The sequence below is a fragment of the Ambystoma mexicanum genome, chromosome 7q (genome assembly GCF_040938575.1).
Source record: "Ambystoma mexicanum isolate Mex_15411 chromosome 7q, UKY_AmexF1_1, whole genome shotgun sequence".
Classification (NCBI taxonomy): Eukaryota; Metazoa; Chordata; class Amphibia; order Caudata; family Ambystomatidae; genus Ambystoma; species Ambystoma mexicanum.
The window spans coordinates 182,648,984-182,671,032 of NC_090941.1; positions in this window are offsets into that span (position 1 = coordinate 182,648,984).

Consider the following 22,049-nt stretch of genomic DNA (forward strand, 5'->3'; position numbering starts at 1 on the left):
GGTAGAGGGTCATTGATAGGACCAGACATACAAGAGTTCTCTGTGGGCTGTCCTAGTCAGGATATGTGTTTGTCCCAGGGAAAGCAAAAGGGGTTTCCACCTACCACACTTGCACCTCAAAAAGGGGTGCCCGTACCATTTGGCGTTCCGTTGAATGGGGTTATGCCACCTCCCTGTTGAAATGTATGTTGAATTGTGTATTGTTGCACTGCTTGCTATTGCTGTGCGGGCGGACCAGGTAACTACGGGGGTAACTGCGTGTACGCCTGGTGTATTTCATAGGGTATAGAAGTCATTCTAGGCATCTGCCCTTGCGGAAGTCCCTGAGGTGGTGGGCCATAGTTATACCCCGTCCTGTCCCTTGTCTGCTCCTACATTCTCTTGAAAAGTGCCCCCACTTCCCACAGTTCAGCATTGTGAAGGCCCCACTCCCCCACGGGACCCATTCCCCGAAACCCCCTCCCCCTGCTCTTCGAAACCCTCCTCTTCCTCGCTGCTGTCCACCTTGTTGCCACTGCGGGCCGAGGTATTGTGGACTCCCGCCCCACTGTCCTTGCCCTCTTTCTGACCAGATCGCAGCAATTCTAGCATTTGCACAGTCTTGGGCATTTCCTGCTAACTCTGCCTATATCAGTGTCGATACTAATACTTCTACAGCAACCTTGGCTAATTTGTTTTGTACCAGTTTCGCTGCCTCTGCTTGTCGCCCCTGGGTCATTTCCTTGTCATGCTCCTTTATTCTCTTGCAATGGTGTATTATTATGCTTTGTATTTCGGGCCACCCCTTCACCTCGATTCCCACAAATGTATCTAGTGCCATTTGCACTTCTCTGGACATGCCCTTTTTAATGATAAAGTAGAAAAAGGGTATTGACTGGTCCCACAAGTTACCCGTTTCCGGTCCCCACAGCTCCTGAATTTTAAGAATAAACTGAGAAGGGTCTTCGTCATGGCCCATAGTATAGTGCATTATTGACTGTAGGTCAGGTGTGTCAGGTAACGCTTGCCACAGTGTGCCCCATATTTTTGCCCAGATCTTGTCAAATGATGCTCCATCATGCGCATCGTTCCTCAACGTCACTACAGGGTATCTTGCCTTCACCCACACATTCCCAGCTTGCTCTCCAATAGTCGCTACCAATAGATGTTTTATGTCGCCGACTGCCAGAGGTACTCTGGCAGTCTGCTTTTCGAATGCCTAAATCCACTTACATGCACCAGCAGTGAGGGGCGGGAGCACCTTTATCAAATAACTTTTATCCATTTGCGCCCATGGCACATAGTGCAGTCTGCCGGAGCACTTATGTATCAGGGGAATCTGCATCTTTGTCCTATCCCTATCAGCCCTTTTTCCACTTCCCTTTTTCCCTGACACTGCCATACGGCCGAATCTGCTCCTTAACCTGCCCTCCCACAAACTCTCCACACATGGAGTTTGTTCCAGCCCCTGCTCTGCCTCTGTGTCCTCATCATCCTCTTACTTATTAAATGTGCTCCACCCATCTTCCTCTCCTCAATGAGATCCTAAATTCTTGTACCCTAAACTGTCTGCCCACTTGTTCTCTTCTCCTTCCTTTTCTATATGCACATTCTTTATAGCTGTGTTATCTAGCCTGAACAAAAAGTCTCCTGCCTTCCACCCGTCTAACCCTTGTGCTGCGTGTTTGGTGAGCTTCAATTCAGTCTGTGCTGCTCATAATCTCTTTAATTATGTTTGTGCCACTGCCAGTGCCATGTCTAGGACTCTTTTATTGACATCTGCATGTGCTGGGACATCAAGGGCATGCACAGGGGGGGTGGGGATGTCACTGTGGTGGACACATAGGCCGGGTTAGTGTAACCTACTGCGGGGTGAGCTGTCATTGGGTATATGCCCCTGTGCTCCACTTGTGTACCACCCTCTTTTCCTGTACAGTTTCCCTTGCTATCTTTTCGTGCTCCTCCTTCCTCCGAATCTTCCATATCTTTGAACATTTTCCAGCGGTATAACACTTCTCTCTTTTGTAGCTGCTTTCCCTTACATTTGGCTGTCAGAACTATGGACATGTGTACATGTGTTCCAGAATACCTTTATTATGGGAGCCCTGCTCTGGCCATCCTCCCTCCTCTTGTCTCTACCACCCATTGTTTTTGATATTTCTCAATTCGGTCATGATTAAGAGGAAGGGCCTTTCAGATATACTCTATGGGCATTTCTCCTCCCATCATGTGGTCCTTGCACCTTACCGCCTCTACGCCTTGCTTGCGTGCCGCACTTGCTGCCGCTGCCCGTCAAAAAAGTCAGTCCTTCATCCCATCCCTCTCAAAGTAGTCACAATACTTTTCCCCCACCCCTACACTCACACTTCACACATTCAAAACACACTACTAATTACAAAATGCCTCTGCTCGGGCCTCCACCCTACACAATAAAAACACAAACAAAACAAGCTAAAACAACAAGCTAAAATAAAAACAACTACTGCCCTCCATTAAGCAATATATGTGGTACCACCTTCTCCCCTCACTCAGGAAGGCTCCCTATCATTCTATTTTCCCTTCCTTAATATTCTCTTTGTAAAGACTAATAATACTACAAAATCAAACAAACCATGTTCATGCTACTACAACAATCTCACTTTTCATGTGCTCACACTCTTCACACCTTCCCATACATCTGTCCCAGACTTGTTATCACTTGCAAGTGTATAACATTTGTGTGTTCAACCGAACTCCTCCGTCACGGGGTTCCAATAACAGCAGCCTGCACACTCCTCAGAGCCATGCCCCACTCCAAAGAGCAGACAGAAATTCTGCAAAGATGTCTCCTGTAAAACCACTTGGGAATACATTTTTTTGGGACTGGTCACTGTAGGTGGGCACGGCCCGTCCAGAGAAGCGGCCTGGACACCTCGGCAGGCACGTCGGGTGCTGGGATCACGTTGGGGTCACCAATTGAGGGCCCGTCCCTAAACACTCCCACCAGAAAAAATACAACCACCTATGGAAAAAAGGCCCAAGAAACTTTTGCAGGGATAACAAGTTTTATTTCTACAAAAATTAGGTGTGCCAGCAAAGAAGGTCATTTCTGAAGAAAAAGGGTACAAGCAGCAACTTTAAAGGAGTCACAGCATCATAGGTGACATGATTACATATAGTAGAAACATGTGTGGCTGGTTGGTGTGACCGTATACATGGTTGCCTACTCCATAGGGGATGCCAGGCTATTGGTGCCAGCCCAGTTCGTCCGTCTTCCATCACGTGGGGTCTGCTGGGCTCATCGTCTCCACGGAACCAAGGACAAAGAAGCAATTAGTAACATTTGCAAGTAGTGCTACTCTATCATTATACACTTCACCTGGCATGTTCAGAAGACTGGAACAGGGAGAGTCTCGAGGTCACACTAACCCACACACACACATTTCACTCAACCTGATAGCATCTCTAGGCTTCCATGGCTTCCACCCTCACTTTTGAACTGTAATGTTTCCCTCCCTGTACCTCGCATCACAAATCATGCCATTGGGGAATAAAGGGGGAACATCCATGCTCTTAGATCTTTTATGGTTGATTGGTTTACGGCCGTTGGTCTAGGGTCAGTTGGTATCTCAGAATTCAGGGGTCTTAGAAATGGGGCAGTTGCAGGGGCTATAACTCGTAGTTGGCTCAGCGTGGGTCAGAGTCCTGCTTTGGCCTGTTTGTGATAACTTGTGCACCAAGGCAGCAAGTGCTGTCTCGTGGCCTTGCGGGCACATACCTTCTTAGAACAAACATGTTGGCAACAATTTTAGAACAAAGGAGGGTTTCTGTGGAAGTCAGCAGTGTGGGTCTCTCTTGTTAGCGCTTGGGCCTATTCAGGTTTCCTCTTCAGCATCACGGCCTGTGTCTAACACGTTAAATACTGCATGGTTATGCAGGCCCTATACTTCAGCCATGGCTACAAAATGGTGCACGCTTATATGTGTGCACTATGTTTAAACGTCTAAATTGCACATAACATTTTGATTGTGTGGGGACCTTTATGCAGACCCCCTCCCCGCTGGGCGATTAGAGGTCTTGCAATGGGGCTCACCTCACCCTAAAGCGCCTAGGGGGGTGGGATAGGTTTGCTCCCTTCCCAAAATTACTTTGCTTCTAATTTGATCCAAAAGTACTGGCTACTTCTTTGTCCTCTTCACCTTGGTTAGGAGCTGATAATTGGTGCAAGTCATCTGTTAGCCACTACCCTTTGTAAACAAATGTGTTGAAGAAACCTGTAAACATGGAAGTTCAATAAGGCCATTGGTCCATTTCTATTGTACCCTATTTATAGTTCTCGTAGGATGTTTATGCTTGGGGAACTGACCATGGTTACATCTACCCTTACTCTCAAACCAAGCTAACATTCTGGGAGAGTCATTCAAGACCCTCTACCAGCAGTTTGACAGGAGTGGAAACCTGTTTGTAGAGGGTCTTCAAGGTTGTGGATGGCAAATTAATTTGTAAGAGGGTTGAACACAACCCTTTTGAACTTTGAGTGATGCAGAAGGAGAGACACAGGGCAAAAGTTAGCCGGTAGGTTTGGGTCTGCATGTTGATTTTTTAGGAGAGAGATGACAGTGGCTGTTTTGAAAATAGAGGGTAAGCAAGCAGAGTCGAAGGACAGGTTGAAGGGTTCAGTGAGGTGAGAGGCCACTAAAGAAGCAATAGTCCTAGCTAGCTGAGGAGCAAGAGGGATTGATAGGGTACAAGAGGGGTGAGCCTTCATCAGTAGAGATAGGACTTCTTCAGTATTAGTATGATTAAAGTGAGAGATAGAGGAAGAGATTGACGGTAGATTAGGTGGAGTGTCGAATGCAGGAGGAGGGAGTTTGAGGAAGGTTGGGAGAGTGTCTCTAATTTGGAAATGTTTGCAGTGAAGTATTCAGCTAGGTCATTAGCTGTGAAAGTGGAGTTGATAGTCAAAGGAGGAGTGAGGAGTGAGTTTAGGGTTTCCTGTAGCCGGCAAGGAAGGTTGGAGTGAAAGTCAATGAGGGTGACGTAGAATTCAATTTTTGCTCTATCAAGCAGTACAGTTGCAGGTCCTAGGGGTGAAAGTTAGCAGTGGGAAGTGAGAGGAAAAGGAATCATATAGCAGGGATTGGAAGTTGGAGAAATTAGTGTTGGTGGAAGAGGCATCCGGGGTGAAGGAGGAGACAGAGGACGTAGGTCCGAAAGAAAGTGAGGAATGGCAGAAGGTTTACATTTCCTTTTAGTAATAGGTGAGGCAAGTGGTAAGGAGAGGTTGGAGCATGGAAAGAAGATGTGGTGGAAACAATGGAGCGATCAGAACGGTATGCTGTGACAGTGTATTAGTGGCTGAGAGAGAGGTTGAGATGAATAAGAGAATCAAAGAGTTAAACCTGGTATGGGTCCTTAGGTTATGGATAAGTGGAGAGCGTGGTCACTAAAAAAAGACTGAAGTCCAGATTTATGAGAAGTGGTTGGCGAGGGAAGGTTAAAGTCACCTGAGAGAATGAGGTGATGTTTACTGGAAAAAGAATCAAGGAACTGCCCAAGCTCAGCAATAATGGTCCAGTAGCAGCAGGAAGGCAATAGACGGAGATGTTAACTGAGTGAGACAGGGTAATAGAAGAGATGGTGAATTCAAAAGAGGTAGGAGAGGACGTGGCATTGAAGATTTTAAGTCGTTGAGGTGAAAGAGAATAGGTGTCCTACGTCTCCACCTCTGCCAGTCAGACAAGGAGAGTGAATGAAGGATAGTTTGGAGTAATGCAGGGACATCAGGGTTGCAGTGTCAGATGGAGAAATCCAGGTTTCAGTGATAGCAAGCAGGTATAGGGAGTGAGGGCATATGTGAAAGTAGTCAGTGATAAAGGAAGATTTGTTGCATACAGACTGGACTGAACATTGCAGAGTGCAATGCTCAGTTGATGTGGTAAGGGAGAGTAGAGAAGTTAAGTCTTAGGGGAAAAAGTGGCGAGGTGAATACACATTTCGGGAGGTATGGTTAGTTTGTTGGCTTTGTTTTTTGGAAGTATGAGGTGCAAGAGAGATGGAGTAGTGGGAGTTTCGAGATGTGAGTTTTATTGTAGAGATGGGAAAGGAGGAAGTTGTAGCGAGAGGAAGTGTAGGCAGGGGTGAGTAGGAAGAGAACCAGAAGCAACAGAAGTGAATGCATAATAGATGATTACCACAGGTGGAGAGACAGCACAGTAATTAGCAAGCTGAATTAACTCACAGGTGCAGCAAGGAGTAAGGCAAAAGCAAAGGCTCATAGGTGAAGAGGCATAGATTCTGGTCAATGGCTGGTAATCACCCATCACTGTTCCACCCTTTATTGGAAAACCATTGGCTTAACACCCTTACAGAGTTCATAAGTGATGCCACATGCTCTCATCACCTGACCGCCTAGTCCATCAGTGTTTGGTCTCTGTGCTTTTACCCCTGGTGTTACTGGGATGAGGCAAATTCTTTCTGTTTGGTTTTGCCAGAGGAGTCCCTTGTGGCCTAAAGCTGAAGATTGGCCCGACATTTTTTGTTACATTACAGGAATGACAAGGTGAGTGAAGAGTCATGGTACAAGGAAGACCCTGACCTACATGAGGTTATTTCGGCTGTCAAAGTGTTGAACATACCTTTCAATACATGAATGTTCTGCAAAAAAAGAAAAGATTGAAGACACTTACTCAAGAAGTTCACACCCCCTTGAAACTGCCCTGTCAACAATCAAACCAAATGGGAAGGCATGTAGTAGGAAAAACAACAATAAACAGTCTGCAGTAGAAAAAACAACAATAATAAGTCCCTGGGCAATGAGATATAACATATTGATAAGAATGACGGATATGAGATAAAAGCATGCTTCAGGTATGTTAGAACCTTATCATTTTGCCAACTGCAAGTACTGTCCCACTACACGCAAGACAGGGTTTGCAAAGAGCTAATCTCACTCGGGGTTGTAAGTCTGTCAAACCAAAGAGGTGGAAGAACTGTATGACAAGATGGATGACGTGATGATATCCATTGATCTAGGGGAATGAGTAAGGTAGGAGGAGGATGATACTCCCATGGCAGCAGGATGAGGATGATACTCCCATGGCAGCAGTGACAATGAATGGGTGAAATGGATCTATGTTAAAACATCAAATTCATCACTGTGAGTCCCATTTTCATCGATTTTTGTAAAACAAATTTTAATACTTTTCATCTAAATAAAATGTAGTGGGAGACCCCCGAAGCTCCTCCACATCCACCCACCTTAATTAATAACCCAAACACACCACTCATATATTTATTCGATGAAATGTGCTAAATTTCTATGAAGACATCTAATTTTATGGTATTCGCGTTGATTGTATTCAATGTTTTTGACGTATACGGGTGGAACAACATCCTGTAAATGGACTCAGTCTGCAAAGTACAATCTTGTCTCACAAAATGTATTTGTAAGGCATTCCACTGGATTTAGCTCCAACTCATTTAGATCAATCTTTTTTATTTGAAAATATGTTTATTGCTATTTACTTGTTATCAGATTACAATGAGGAAAATCACATCAAGGTACCAAAATACAGATTGAACATAAAACAAACCTTCAAACAGAACTCAGCCTTATTCTGTTAGGTAATGTGTGGCATTAATATCCCCGAAACGTACCCAAGGGTTTCCTTACTCTTACCCTCACAGGTGAAACGTGAGTGGGGCGGGACAAATAATTCCATGACTCCTTTTTTGCCCCAGGTTAAGAACACCTCTCAGTGGGGAAAGCAACCACAGTGTACACAGTGACACAGAGAGGATAGCTCAGGGGCAACGTGCTCGCCTTGGAAGCAAGATGACGTGGAACAACACAGTTTGATCGCCAGGTCGCGCTTAGAAACCACTGGGTATTAAATGCATTATAAATAGTCAATTATTTATCCATGCCTCTCACTAAACAATATGAGAGACATAATCACAGTATTCATGGGGGTTTGTAATCACATGGACAGAACATTGCCAAGAGTAGCACATTCCAGCACTCTATTTTGGTGGTACGTTCCCTTAGGCCTTTCCTCATTGCCCTGTTCCACACCACAGCTTTGGCCATAATCCACAGCTGCATGTCCTTCAGCCATAGCAAATGATTCAGACCCCACACCTGTTTCCATTGCATCGCAATTCTCCTCTTAGCGAGGACACACGCCTGATCCATTAACTTAACTACATGCCTTTTTTCCTGGCCTACTATAGATCCCCAGCATACATTCAGTAGGGGTCCACTTGTATTGAGACATGCCAGCCTTTTTAAGCATTAATTTATCCATATCCCAGAAAGTCTTGGCCATCCCCAGAACATGTGCATTATATATGCCGGGACAGTTCCACAGCATGGGCAGCTAGGTGATGCTTGTTCTCATTTAGATCAATCTAATGGTGCACGAGGGAAAGGAATACAACTCGTGGGATTGATTGTTCAGGGCATGGTATTCAAGGGCTGTCATACAAAAGGGAAGGTTTAAGTCTCAGAGAAGGGATCCATACCATTAATCAGCTGGACACAGCAAAAACATCTGGATATCAAACTAGACCTCAAGGCAGAAGAAATAGTTATGGCGTTAGAGGTATATGGTGAATATGAAGTGTTTAGGCAAAGCATTGATGTCTGAACGGTTTTTACCACAGGATAAGGCTACAAAAAGGGGCTGAACATAATGCAGGCAATGTCAGGAACATTCTAATAATAGGTGGAGAGGTAATAAAGGAATTTGAGGAACTAAAGAGGAATTTAATTATTGAGCACATGGGGGTGGCAGACTGGGCCTCTCATGTAGCCAAGGTTCCCATACCTAATGGGAAAATTTCATTTGTTCATCGATCGAAGAGTGGCCAAAAGGTGCATAATTCCATGCAGATATCTGTGGCTGAATATCATTGTGACTCTGGGTGGCATTCTGTCTTGACTCTGAAAAATACCTACAGCTTGGGCATTCCAGGGTCGGGATAGAATGAAAGCAGAAGGAAAGAACCGTTATTAGCAGAGCCGGTGGGGTCATGATATATATGACCAATAAACCATCATTTGTACCTACCAAGAGTGTGGACTATCATTTCAGTGGTGATGAGTGGTGCACTGTTGCAGGGCAAGACCATACCGAGTAGTCTTGGCAGTTCTACCACATGGAGTTCTTCTCCTGTGTGCTGGAAACGGTGCTGATAAGAGAGGCGGAGTGCAGAGTTCGAAACATTGTACCGGTTAAGGATAGTGGCAGAGTGACTACAGATAAGAGTACCTACTGTGTGCCTTAATTTAATAAACCAGTGGAAGCTGTGGCCATTTGGAACGAAGGCGGCAGCAACAAAGCACTCTCTTACTGTTGTAAACTGAGTGTGCTCCATTGCTGTTGGAAACGGCGCGAGTCCCATAGCATGGGAATAATGAATGCCTATGATGCAGAATACGCAGAGGAAAGGACCTTCAGATGTCATCACTTTGCATTCGTTGCAATTCTGAAAGTTAGAAAGTGACAGTGGTTGCTATGCAACATTGATGACAAACATACACACACAATCGAGTAGCGGCAACAGCCCAAACATACATTGGCCCTCATTACGACCCTGGCGGAAAGTGACTGACCGGACCGCCACAGCGTAAATAGCGTTTCCGCCATTGCACGAAGGAGCAAAGTGCGGCCCATTCCGACCCATCGGGCACGAGCACCACGGCATGGCGGAAGTGCAAAGTCCGCGATGGCGGAAATTACCCCAAAACGGCCCACACCGCCGCTGTACGGCGCCCTAGGTGCAATACCGCCCCCCATCACAGCGGACACCGCAGTGTGCGCCTACCGGAAAGTACGGTGACCGGAAATATACGGAAACGGAAGTTAAAACATGGGCCCGGAACGGGAAACATCCCGCCGTACACCTATAAAACCACTAAAACCACACAACCACTAAAATCACTACCCTGAGACACACCCCAACCCGTCATCCACCCTAGCGAAACCAAGAAAAATGGGAAAAGTAGCGAAGAAAGCATGCGACCGCAAGCGGCAGGTCCACTTCTCCCGTGAGGAACTCACCGTGCTAACAGAGACCCTCCAGGAGAATGCTGCCGTCGTCTTCTGCACGCAAATGACCAGGACGGCACTTGCAAACAAGAAGGCCATATGGGCTCTGGTGGCACAGCGGGTAAGTGCGGTGGGGACCGCACCCCGCACCCCACAGCAATGCCGTAAGCGATGGGACGACCTGCGGATACGCGTCCGCAGCATACTCTCTGCCAACCGCAACATTGCCACAGCCACCGGGGGAGGTCCTGAATCACCCATCAAGTTGACCCCCTGGGAAGAAATCTGTGCCTCCACCATCGGAATGGAGAGCATAGAGGGAGTCGGAGGGATGGAGAAAGGAGTGCAGACATCCGAAGATTCAGGTAGGTGGCCCAAATAAAACAATGCCAAATCCACAAAGTCCATCCATGTGAAGTACCATGCGTCCACATAGTGCAACAGAAACACATGTCCAGGAGAACGTCCACACACATCGGCCTGATAGCGCACGTTAAAACCCACAATAAATACATAAATAATTAAAAACCCCTAAAACACGCACTACACGTGCAGCAGGCACACCCTAACTGCAGGCTGCCAAACAACTGCACCCTCACTCCACACACAAATGAAAGCACCTCCAAGGCCCCGACCCAAATCACCCTCAGGTACCACCCCAATGCATGTGATACAATGCCATTCCAATTCCCACAGACCCATCAATAACCCTCGCCCTCCTTTACTCCACCACAGGGTCCGATCCAAACGACGAGCTTCAGGACACCCCTACCAGCACACCTGCAAAGAGGGCCAAGACCAACGGCCAAAGACCCTCCACCTCAGCTGCACGCATCAAGACACGGCAGCAGCACAAATCAGGTGGCAGCACAGAGGAGGGAACATCAACAGGCACCCCAGCAGCCAGCATGCCCACAACACCACCACCACAGGTCCCCCCAACGGATGCCACAGAAGGCACTGCCTCCGGTGGCAGCAGCACCATAGGTGACACCCCATTGATGGCAGCATGCTCCGACACAGAAGACGGGGATGTCGAAGTCAGATCCATCCATGACCTGTCCCAATCCCCCTGTCTGTCCCATCCCGTACAACATGAGGATACCACGCAGGGGCACCCACAAGACGACGACTGGCCATCCCCCACAAGCCCTGTGGCAAGGCAACATGAGGACAACAGCCCCTCTGTGACACCCCCGCAAATGGCCATGGCCCAGCAGAGGCAACAGTCCCTCGACCAGTTAATCGTGCAACAGCAGCAACTGGCCACGCTCCTCAAGGACCATGCCGATGAATGTGGGGGCACTAAGGCAGACATAGAAACATCAACTGAGACACTTAGGGCAGAAATGGAGAGAGGTACAGAGACACTAAGGGCACAAATGGAGAGAAGCACCGAGAGCCTGAGGGGGGAACTGCATGCGACGTACAAGGACGTATGTGCCGAACTTGCCGCAGTGCGCCGTGTGCTCACTGAGCTCTCGCAAACCCTTAGGGACATGCATGGACGTGAGCAGGCAGAGACATCATCCGTTGCAAGTTCCGTCCAGGGCAGCCCCCAACGTAGATCTGGGAGGAACCTGCGCTCCACAGGCAGGGGTGCCCCTGATACCCGCAGAGGGGGCTTGCAATAGCGACTGCCCACTGACAATGAGCATCTTTGGACACTGGTGTTCGGGGGGGAGGTAGGAGGGTGGAGGGGGTGTGTTGGGCTCACTTGGGTGGCGGGTCGATAGGGTGTACAACATGATATCACATATGCCATAAAAAGTGCACGATCAACCAATGAGATGTGTGGACATTGATCTTTGTGTACTAGGCCATCATAGGCGTACAGTCCATATTGTGCATGTCCCAGACACACACAGTGCCACGAGTCCCGTGTCCATGTATCAGCCACCAGGCGTGAGTGCTAGAAGCATACATCAATGAGATGCTGACGAATGTCACGGCCCTCCGGTGCCTCGCAGACTCCTTGAGGTGCTGCCACATCCCCACCCTCATCATGACCATCATCAGGTGCTTGCAGTTCTGCGTCAGGGGGCATGGGCACATTTCTACGTAAGCACATGTTGTGGAGCATGACACATGCCATCACCATCTTTGCAACCTTCTCATGGCGGTACAGGAGTGCCCCGCCAGACCTGCTGAGGCAGCGGAAACAACCCTTCAGTAGGCCGAATGCCTGTTCAATGACTACACGGGTACGTGAGTGGGCATGGTTGTAGTCCTCCTCATGCTGGTCCCGTGGGTTCCGGACTGGTGTGAGGAGCCATCTCTTCAGTGGATATCCAGCATCACCTGTATGTGGACGAGAAACGTATGATGTGGAATGCCATTGCTACGTACGCACACCCCCCCCCTTCCTGCCAGGTCATTGCCGAATCACATACCCCACATTATCATGCATGTAATGAGACTCACCGAGTAGCCAGGATCTGTTCCCTGCGTGTCGCTCCATGTAGCGTGGTATTGTAGAGTTCCTCAAGACCATAGAATCATGGGTTGATCCAGGGAATCGGGCACAACAATGTGTAATGATCCTGTTGGAGTCACACACCATTTGTACATTCAGAGAATGAAATTGTTTTCGGTTACGGTACTGGGCCTCCATGGCATGTGGGACGACCAATTCCACATGGGTGCAGTCGATGGCACCAATGCAACCCGGTATGCCGGCAAGTGCATGGAATCCCACTTTTGTGTTCGTTATTTCCTGCTCCGAGCGTGGTAGGGAGATGTAGTCGTCTGTGTGCTGCAGGAGGGCATCGAGCACTTGCAATAGTGTCCGTGAGAACAGTGGCTGAGAAATGCCATGCAACTGTCCGACTGTGTGCTGGTAGGTGCCTGTGGCCAGGAAGTGGAGTACAGACACCACCTTCAGTAGGGGTGGGATGGCGGTTGGGCTATCTATCATGCTGACAAGGTCAGCCTGTGTCATGTCCACAATGGCGGCTATGGTGTCCCGGTCCAGACGGTAGAGGGTGTGGATCTGCTCATCAGTGAGGTTGAACGGATGTGCTCGGAGGCGTGGGATTGCGGGCTGCCTGCGTGGTGGTAGTGGCTGTGCTGGCGGCCCTTGCTGGCCCTGCCTTGGCCTCCTCCTCCTCCTGCGTCTCCTCCGTGCGGCCGGTTGTAGTTGGTGTTCGTCTTCTTCTTGGAGTTGGAGTACTTGCAGTGCTATCAGGTCCCCCAGGGCCAACATCGCGAGTCCTGCCGGTAGCATTTCGGTGTGGTTGTGGGAGGAGACTGGCTGTGCAATTTATGTGTTTTCAGGCTGAATGGCCTCCACCTGTGGTGATTCATTCCACCTGTGCAAACTGCTCTCCCCTTTGGCCGAGCACGTCCCGCGCACAACGCTGCAATTCGTGGAATGGCATCTTGCTATTGCAATCATGTATTTGTACCCGATGGCCGTGTAACATTGGTTGATATGTTCATTCTGCTGTGGTCCCATTGTTTCACATACTATCTGTGCAGTCGCGAACAGAGTTGTGAAGGGTCAGTGGAACGTAGTACTCGAGTAACGGTGGGCCCTCATTCATCACTGTACCGAGTTGCAACGACGGGCGGGGCGTCCCATTCGTGGGTGAAGGCAGTTGCCATTTTCACACACAGCCGCACTCGATGGATTAATTAGTGTTTTCAAACGGCCACAGATGCCTCTTCGACGTGATGTTGCAAATGAGGAATTCGAAGGGCGGCGCTTTCGGTTTTCAGCTAGCGGCGAGGAGATGCCCACAGGTCTGACTGCAAATATAACGTTCTATTGTTCAATGTCCTTGGGACAGGGGCCATGGCGAGAATGCAATGATTGATATGAATAGTATGGGATGGGCAATAGCGTAGTGGACGATAAGGCAGGACGTTCCCAAATACATGTTACTTCACTACACTGGAATTACGGGCTGGGGCACTGTGGATTTTGCAGGCTGCATAACGCACAGACTCAATGGATATTTCTAATGTTATGTGAGTAAATATTCAGGCGTTTTAATCCCGGGATGAGGGAATGATGAATGGATGCATGGGCAGGTGATTTGATACAGAGTTTGCCATGTACAGGGCTTCTTGGGATCTATCCGCCTCCCCTACGCTATGTGATGCAGGGCTGCCATAGTGGGACCATCGTCTATCTGGCCTTGTTGAGCCCTCCCTGTCTCGACGCGCCCTCAGACACTTGTGTCCATGCACGTTACCAATCCCATCAGATGGATTCTGTTTTCACAGGCGCATGCACAGGTACACTCGTTTGTGATGGTGTTTACACCTCGATATAGATAGTTATGAGTCGCAAGTGGTTTTTGGGTGGTGAGGGACCTTTGGAGTGGGCTAGCATGCATGTGGCTGTGGATTTAGTGTGATCATTGCAGTGAGTTGTTGGAATGTAGTACTGATGGCCATTCTGTTCTTTTTCTTTTCTTTTGGTTGACAGGTATCTCCTCCCCTTTTGCCACTGCCATCTGTATGCCACTCCTGCAGATGGGTTTTACTCCCGACACCTGCTGCTTCGTGTTAATCAGTGGAGCAGCATTACGATCTTATGGGACGATCGCCAATGGGCCACATGCCCTTACGCAGTACTGGTGGCTCGGAGCAACATTTCGGCCTTTCAGCTGGACTAGTGCCTCCCCATTGGGACGGCCCTGCGGTTCTGTGCGTTTCCATGTTGCCTTTTCGTACGTGAATGTGGCTCTGTGTACCATGAGGGAACAGGGCGCCACACAAGTAGTGGCTGGTCATTTCTTGCGGATGCAGCCCACAATGGTGAAATGTGTTTTGGAGTTCATGGCCTGATGGCTGTATGGGCTTGGTGATTTTGATGTGCATTAAATTTCTATTCTGATTTGGCCCGTGTAGCGTTCTTCTTTGCAAGTGATGTGGCATATGCCTATTTGGGGGGCGATGTATTGTGAGGAGATCTGCACTGGGTTCCAGCTTCGGAGTTTAGTTGCGTGGTACTGTACTGGGCGCGTTTGCCTACGAAGCCCGTGAGGTCAGGGATGGGGGCTGCCAATATGACAGTTTGAATGTTGTCATGCTCAGGGGCGGGGGATTGGGTTTTGTGTAACAGATGCCGGTCAGCCAGGTGGACCGGTGGAATGATGTGATTTTCGGAATATTGCTGGTCACAGGTGCCTGTGTTTGCGTGCGTTTCTTGGTGGGGGACTGTGGTCATGTCCATTGGGATGGCTTCTGTATTCGTGCCATCTGTGCCCTGCAGCTCCCATTGGCCCCTGTTATGTTTCTTTTGTTCGTTGGCATGCATGGGTGACTTGTACATTTCACCGGTTGCATTGTGACTTCATTGCACCTACGGGGAGTTGTACTTTGTGGGCAGGGAGCGGTGTACGGGCACTCAGTGGGGCCGTTTACGGTTGATTCGCGATGCCGTACTTCTCACCATGGCGGAATGGTGCATTCCGCCATGCTTGATGGCGTTAGGTACATGTCCGCTAGGGTCGGAATTGGCGTACCCTTGCGCCATGGTGCTGTTAACGGTTTGGCATGGCGCGCGCGCGCGTGCTTGGTGCAGTTAGCGTTGGCGTTCACTACGGTGTCGCTAATGGCATCGTACTTTGCGGTGACGGGTCATAGTCGCACCGAGCGCTATTCGATGGCGGTATTGCATTTCCGCCATCGTTTTCCGAATTCCGCCAGGGTCGTAATGAGGGCCATTGATGCACTTTACAGTGAAGCAAGTACAGGGAAAAAAGACAAGCAATTAACAGTGCACTTAAAGCATTAAGGGGAAGAAGAAAAAAAATACTTTAATACTACTTTCAAATGTGTGAAGGAATTAGAACTCAACGTCACAATCAATATTAAAAAGTCTGGACCTCAGTTTTTATCTGAAGAATTAGTTGTACAAGCCAAACTAAATGACAAGAGGAAAAAAATGTACAAAAAGATGTTTTGTCTTGTATAGAAGGGATGTAGAGAATGGAGGCAAACATGCTTCCACTGTGGCAGTTTATTTTATCTCTCGAGCAGTGACAAGTGCCGTGCCGTAAAAGAAGTGTGTAAGAAGTGTAATCAGAGGGGCCACTTCACCAATTGTTGTAAGAGCAGATCAGAATCTGCAGACTGTGTTGATAAGTCATGTGATGAATTGGAAAGTCCACATTTGTCATAGAGGAATTGACAGATTCATTCATGGCAATAGAAGACGAAGATGCAGACACAGAAAAGATGAAGGTTCAATTGGGATTGCAAAGTAAAAATCTTGACATGATAATCGATTTGGAAGCCAAGTATACACTCAGGCATTGTTTATAACATAGACATACATCCAGTATTGTATGAAGGTAAACACATGTAGTTAATTAGATGTTTTTGGACTATAATGAAATTAAAAGCAAATGCTACCAAAGGTAAAGTACATGTAACGGAAAAAGAAACGGTTCATTGTTAAGTTGGTTGCATAACAAAACACTGAATATTAAACTGGATCTAAAGGTGAAAAATCAGTGTTCGCAAGTAATGAAGGAACTGCAGTAGATCAATAACTTAAAATAAATATGGCAGCGAAGAAGCAACAAAACATACATGATGTGTTCAAAGATGAATTAGGATGTTTGAAAGACTACAAACTTCAATTAAAATTAAAAGCAATATTTATTTCTGTTGTTCACAAGATCAGGAATGTTTCACTTAAAAGAAAAAGTCAAACGAGAATTAGCACTAATGGAGAAAAAATGAGTTATAAAGAGAGTTCAGTCAGCTAAATGCGATTCTCCTTTAGTGAGAGTCAGGAAATCTAATGATAAATTGAGGCTGTACATTGATTTGAGAGCCTTGAACAAGTGCATTGTACCAGATAAACATCCCTTGCCCAGTTTTACAGAACTACTGAGAACTTTAGGAGAAGCAACGTGGTTTTCCACATTACATCCTATTTCTTCCAGGAACTTCATTGCATTCATAGAAGGATTGTTTCAGTATGTGTGAATGCCATTTGGGTTAGTGTCTGCTGGGGCACTTTTCCAAAAGATCATATATCAGCTATTTCACAAGGAACAAGGCATTGTATGTTTCCAAGACAATGTGTAATCTATGGAAGGAGCTCTGAGGAACATGATAGAAGATTACTTCGAGCATTAGACATTTTACGAGCAGCAGGAATGATGCTTCGCAAGGAAATAATATAAGCTCTACAGAGAAACCATACAATATTTGAGGCATGAAATGTTGGAAGGTGGAATCAAACACAGAAATGAACGTGTCTATAATATTAGAGTAACACCTTGTCTGCAAAACAAGGAACAATTACAATCATTTCTCGGAATGGCAGAATATTATTCCAAATGTATCCCAAGATTTTCCAGTGAGATTCACAATATGAGGAAACTTGCAAAACAAGATGTGGTATTCGAGTGGTGTGAGGTGTGTGAAACAGAATTTCAGCAAGGCAAGCAAGCTTCAAGTCAAGCACCTCCTCTGAGTAATTATGACCCAACCAGGAAAAAATATAATAACCACTGATGCCAGCAACCGAGGTCTGGGTGCAGTAGTGTCACAAAGAGGGGGTGGAACTGAATGTATTGTTGCTTTTGCTTTGACTGTTTTAGGGAATTCTGAACATAATTGCTCTACCATTGAGAAATAATTACTTGCCATAAAATAGGCTGTTAAAAAATGCAACCAGTTTTGTGGGGAACACATTGGCCCTCATTATGGGTCCAGCGGTAACCGTGCCGGTAAAACCGACAGGTAGCTGCCGGACCCGTAATGAATCACTGACGCCTGACTTGCCGGAAACACTGGGGCATTGCAATCCCAGCGGTCCGGTAAATCAGGCGCTGGTAAAATGTTGACCCCCAATCCCATAGAGTCTCATGGGACTCTATGGGAGTGGGGACCATGGAAGCACCAGCACCTTTAATAATGGTGCCCGTGCTTCCGTGGACGTCTGCGGGCGGGTGCCGTTCCACCCGGCAAGTCAAACATGCCGGCCTAAATGGCACCTGCCACTCAGACTTGTACTTTGCCAGTCTGGAAACAATTGTGCTGGCAAATTTGTAATGAGGGCCGTTGTGTTCTTCATTCTGATCATAAACCACTGAAGGAAATACCTACCACAAAAGTTTTGGACAAAGTGTCTGTCTGAATTATAAAGTATGTAACAGACCTGCAAGAATACACATGGGCCGTAGAATACTTTCCTGGCAGTAAAAACAGAGCAGCATATTGCCTATCCAGACTAATAAAAAAACATGTCGGATTAGCAGGACCATAGAGATCAAGTTTAAACATTGATCAAGATGTGGGATCCAAAGAAGAGTGGGATATGGTAAATTGAATGTTAAACAATTTAAAGTTCTTACTAGAGTGAAATGATATTAATCCGTTCACGTTCAGAGAAATTGGATGTGAGGCAATGAAAATGGTTCAGAATGAACTTCATGTAGAACAGGGTTTCATTTTAAGGGGTGATCAACTTATTCCACCAGAAGGTGTTAGGGCCAAAATGATGATGCTGGCTCATGAAGTTCATCAATGAATGTCAAAGATAAAGCAGTGAATCAGACAGGAATATTGGTGGCCAAAGATGGACATACAAATAGAGAGGTTAATAAGGGAATGTCCCACATGTGAGAAGAGTTAGAGAGGGTGTTCTAGTAGAACTAATCATGTGACTGTTATGACCGTTCTTAACACGCCATGGGAAATTGTTAGATTTGACATAGTGGGCCCGATAAGGAGCTCATTCATATTGTATGGTGCTAGTAGAGCTTTTTTCCAGATGTGTAGAAGTCAGTAGGGTAGAAAACATGTGTACGAGGGATGTTATTAAGTAATTTCCTTGAAGTAACGTTTAAAAGAGAAGGTTATCCCACCATTTGTTAACTGACAATGGAGTTCAATTAGCTTCAACAGAAATGGAAACTTTATAAAGGAGAACATACAAGGAGCTATTCTGTAGGAAGGGATTGGAGAAATGCAGTAGAGGAGACAGTAGTTGCTCACAGGTTTACACCTCATTCCACTGCCAGTGTGTCTCTCTTTGAAATGCTAATATGGAGGAAACCAAATACATGTGTGTGCCCTGCATGGATGGGGAGGGCTGAAACTAGTAAATTTGATTTGGAAAAGGTATGTAATCTCATTAGAGTAAGGAAACATACAAATACAAATGATTTATAATTTGCGCAAAGTAGTCAAAGGTATTATATTCCAGAAGGAGAGTGTGTACGCATACATCTTCCTGCTGAGTTACACAGAGAGAATTTGAGTTGATCTCAATTAGGATTACAGACATTTTCCATCAAGGTGTTAAACCTACAGAAGGGAGAGTGTGAAACAATAAAAGGGTGAGCAAATGTAGCATTCCCTCGCCAGGTGTTCTAGGGAACAAAATGTGGTGTAAATACGCGAGACAGTACGTGAAAAGAAAAAGCATAATGGACAAGGGTCTACAATAAATCTCCCAACCAGTCCTAGCAGAACCAGAAGAGAGAGTAGAAACCAAAGTATTTGAGGGATTTTGTTGAGTAGTACCGTCTCAAGATGGTGCTTCAACCAGGGTGAATGAGATTTTTTTTCACTAGTTCTATGCATGTAGTAACACAATCCCAGCCCAGTATATCAAAAGTTAAATGTATAACCACAATGAATGTACAAACATAAGCATTTTGTGGTCACCGTGTAACTCTCCAAGCATATGTTACTACAACTTAATTATTAGTTATGTGTTTCGTTTTTGGGGGGTAATGTAGCTGTAGCTTGTGTTTTCAAAATATAGTTATTTTGATAAGTGTCAATGTTGTTAAATTTGCCAGTGTAAATGGAGGAGATGCACAGCATTCTGTATAAAATCTGAAATGCCTATAACTTGGAAATTACAGGTTCAGGATAGAATGAAAGTAAAAGGAGAGAACTGTTAGCAGCAAAGCCAGTGGGGTCATGATATATATTACCAATAAATCATCATTTGTATCCACTGAGAGTGCAGGCAATCATTTCATGAGGCAATTGCTTGTCGGATCTAAGAGGCCTTACACCATGGTCCAAAAAACATTATATCATCAAAAAAGGTCTACACTCTGAATCATGGCCCACAAGACATTCATTACTCCAGAAGGATTATTTTGTTATACTTACAAGTGATTTTGGCCTTCTATCCGCGACTTGCATATTCCAGTGGATCATGTTATCCATTTTTGATAGTATAGGACCAGTTCAATTTTTCCAGGACAATTTGTTTGTACATGGGAGTGGTGAAGGTGAACATGAGGATAGATTAAACAAGGTTCTGGAAATGCTGAGAGACAGTGGAATGATCCTAAGCAGAGAGAAGTTCAAGAAGTCAGATAGAATAACTTGCACACATCATTTCAGAGAAGGATGTTGAGGACAGAATCAAGAATGACCTCGAGGAAGCCCTGGACCACTGTAGTTACAGATGTAAGCAATGTGGAATGGGTGAAGTGCTCATGCAGATAGAAGGCAAAAAGGAACAATTAACTGATTTGCCTCTTGCATGCTCCCAACACTGGAATATATGCAGCTATTATGAAGGAGGTGTTGGGCGTCAAATGGGCCATAGAGAAATGTTGATATTTAGATTGTTCATCTCAGGCATTCATTTTGAATTCAGAATGGACCACACGCCGCTGCATGAGATGCTACAGCTAAAAGGATGCAAACTTTAAAGCCACATATTTAGAGAGGGCAAAACTAACTCTGTGAACTGCCTCTCGTGGCTCACCACAGAGAGGAGAAAGGAGTTAGAAGAGCATTTGGGGTCATTATTGTCATGCCAGAAGTTGTGAGTCAGAACAGCTGGGAAATGGACATGGAGCCGGATTCACTCCTACAATAAATTCAGCTATGCCAAATGTATGAACAGTTCAAACAAGTTTGTCTAGACGGAAATGGTTTGTGAATTCTGGTGGCATACCAGGGATGAGAAACATCTAGAAGTGGAGTTGGTCAGGAGGAGGACAGGATATTTCCCCTACATGATACAAGAGGGTGTATCAGAGAACTGGGCACGACTAAAGCGAAGCAGCACATAAGGAATGATTATTGGAGGATTGCCTGTGAGAGACAAATAGAGAGAACATTTAACAAATCCATAATTTGCCACAGTGGTGACAAGGATTTTGCGATAATGTCCAGTGGGAGGGCTCACTAAGGAGCTTATTCACCAACAGCAGGCTACAGTTCAATTCAAGGGAAATGCGAGAACACTTGAGAAGGCACAGATCTTGAGAAGGCACAGGCTACAAATGCAGTGCCATGCATCCCCCTGAGGCAAATGACATAGTCAAATGCTTCAATTGGGGGATCAAAAGGAGTGTCCATTGAGTTTTTGAGTGCAATGGTTAAGAGGGATACGGGTGCATTCCATCTCCTGTAAAACATCTGTCCCACAAGGAGAGACCCTCTGCATGTATAGATTTTAGAATTTGTAGAACACTGGTGAGAAATGAAATGGGAGTGCAATAGAATGTGTGGCAGATGCAGGTTAAGAGAGATGCAGGTTGGCTGTTCTGGTGGGTCTTTAAGTGTAACTTCTGAATAAGCTGTTCTTCTGAAGTTACCAATGAGTATCTATGTACTTCAGAAAGTTTCTTGTTACACATACAAAGGAATATCTGGGAGTTGGTGAATGCAAAGATCTCCTATCTTTAAAAATGAAATCAAAATTGGAACTCCTGTCGAGCAAACACACATTCACCTACTCTACCGTGGACCTACCACAATTTGTCAGGTCAACTACAGAGACCTGAACGGGAGCCAGGTCCTGCTCCGTGCACCAACCTAGCCAGACAGATTGCACTTAAAATAACACTTCCGGATACCAGAGCCCATGTCTGTCAGATTGGATCTGAAGCATCTGATCAAAATTCCTCGGTTCACCAGAATCCTCCAGGCAAGATTCATCAACTCGTCCACAACCCCTGACAGGTGCAACTCCCAATGGGGAGATACCAGGAGCACAGACCACACGGTTAGGCTTAGTCATTTTATGGAGAGCCAAATACCAAGACTGAAGTAGCATGGAAGGAGAGATCACAACCAAGAGAT